We start from the raw sequence: 2,899 nt of genomic DNA on the forward strand, positions 1-2,899 counted from the left end.
AATAGCTCCATATTGCTCATTGCAGTAAATCCACACTCCTTTCATCAGTAAAATTTTAAAGTACTGTATTCTAAGAAGTAGATAAGAAAGTAAAACTTCCATGTTCATTCTACAAGGCCAGCATTACTCAGATACCAAAAACAGACAGACACGCCAAAAAAAAAAAAAAAAAAAAAAAAAAAAAAAAGCAGCTACAAGCCAGTATCTCTGATGAACATAGATGCAAAAATCCTCAACAAAATATTAGCAAGCCAAATTCAACAATACATTATAAAAATTATTCACCACAATCAAATGAGATTTATTCCAGAGATGCAAAGGTAGTTCAACAATCACAAATCAATGTGATATATTACATTAGTAGGAGAGACGATAAAAACCATAAGAGTATCTCAGTAGATGCAAAAAAAAGCATTTGACAAAATAGACATCCACTCATGATAAAAACTCTCAACAAAGTGGGTTAAGAAGGAATATGCCTCAAAATAACAAAGTCCATATATGAAAAACCCACAGGTAACATCATACTCAATGGTGAAAAACCGAAAGCGTTTCCTCTAAGATCAGGAACAAGACAGGGGTGTCCACTCATCACTTTTATTCAACACAGTACTTGAAGACCTAGCTTCAGCAATCAAATAAGAAAAAGAAATAAAAGGCATCCAAAGTGGTAAGGAAGAGGTTAAAAGTGTCACTGTTCACAGATGACATGATACCATATAGAGAAAACCCTCAAGACTCCACCAGAAAACTATTACAACTGATACATGAATTCAGTGCAGTTGTAGGATACAAAATTAATATATAGAAACCGGTCACATTTCTATTCACTAATAACAAAGTAGAAGAAAGAGAAATTAAGAAAACAATTCCATTTACAATTACACTGAAAAGAACAAACTACCTAGGAATGAATTTTACCAAGGAGGTGTAAGACCTATACTATGAAAACTATAAGACATTGACGAAAAAGGACACAAACAAGTGGAAAGATATGTCATGCTCATAGATTTGAAGAATATTGTTAAAATATCCATACTCCCCAAAACAATCTAGCAATCTACAGATTCAATGCAATCCCTATCAAAATATCAATGGCATTTTTCATAGAACTAGAACAAATACTCCTAAAATTTGTATGGAACCGCAAAATTAAACCCTAACTAGTCAAAACAATCTTGAGAAAGAAGAACAAAGCAGGAGGTATCACAATCTCAGGTTTCAAGATACACTACACAGCTATAGTAATCAAAATAGTAGGATACTGGCATAAAAACAGATACATAGATCAGTGGAACAGAATAGAGAGCCCAGAAATAAATCCACACCTATATAGTCAATTAATCTACAGCAAAGGAGGCAAGAATATACAATGGGGGAAAGACAGTCTTTTCAATAAATGGTGTTGGAAAGACTAGATAGCTACATGCAAAAGAATGAAAGTGGACCACTTTCTTACACTCTATACAAACATAAACTCAAAATGGATTAAAGACCTAAAAATGAGGCCTGAAACCATCAAACTCCTAGAAGAAAACATTAATCTCTTGGCCATCACTTGTAGCAACACATGTATAGATAGGTCTCTTCAAACAAAGGGGGAAAAGCAAAACTAAGCAATTGGGACTACACCAAAATAAAAAGCTTTCACACGGTGAAGGAAACCATCAACAAAACAAAAAAGCAAGCTACTGAATGGGAAAAGATATTTGCAAAGGATGTATCTGATAAGGGGTTAACATCCAAAAAAACACAAAGAATTCATATAATCCAACACCAAAAAGACCCAAACAATTCAATTAAAAAATGGGTAAAGGACCTGAATAGACATTTTTCCAAAGAAGACATACAGATGGCCAACAGACACATGAAAAAGATGCTCAACACCACTAACCATCAGGGAAATGAAAATCAAAACCACAATGAGATATCACCTCACACCAGTCAGAACGGCTAGTACCAAAAAGGCAAGAAATAACAAGTGTTGACAAGGATGTGGAGACAAGGGAACCCTTGTGCACTGTTGGTGGGAATGTAAATTAGTGCAACCACTGGATAATAGTATGGACGATCCTCAAAAACTTAAAAATAGAATTACTGCATGATCCAGTTATTCTACTACTGGGTATTTTCTCAAAGAAAATGAAACACTAATTCAAAAAAATATATGCACCCTACGTTTATTACAGTATTATTTACAATAGCCAAGATATGGAAGTAACCCAAGTGCCTACTGATAGATGAATGGATAAAGAAGATACATATATAAGAAACATAAATAAGAAATTTTATATATATATACATAACATATATCACATATAACACATATAACCTATAACACCTATATAACCTATATATATATATATATATATATATATATATATATATATATATATATAACACCTATATAACCTATATAACCTATATTATATATATATATATATAATATATATATATATATATAGGCAGGCACCTGGGTGGCTCAGTTGGTTAAGTATCCAACTTTGGCTCAAGTCTTGATCTCATAGTTCATGAGTTCAAGCCCCACGTTGGTCTCTGTGCTGACAGCTCAGAGCCTGGAGACTGCTTTGGATTCTGTGTCTCCCTCTCTCTCTGCCCCTCCCGTGTTCATGCTCTGTCTCTCTGTCCCAAAAATAAACATTAAAATTTTTTTTAAAAAGATATATTATTCTGCCATAAAAAAGAATATCTTGTATGGATAAAGAAATTGTGGTTTATATACACAATGGAGTACTACGTGGTAATGAGAAAGAATGAAATATGGCCCTTTGTAGCAACATGGATGGAACTGGAGAGTGTGATGCTAAGTGAAATAAGCCATACAGAAGAAGACAGATACCATATGTGTTCATTCTTATGTGGATCCTGAGAAACTTAA

The sequence above is a fragment of the Panthera onca genome, chromosome C2 (genome assembly GCF_046562875.1).
Source record: "Panthera onca isolate mPanOnc1 chromosome C2, mPanOnc1 haplotype 2, whole genome shotgun sequence".
Lineage (NCBI taxonomy): Eukaryota > Metazoa > Chordata > Mammalia > Carnivora > Felidae > Panthera > Panthera onca.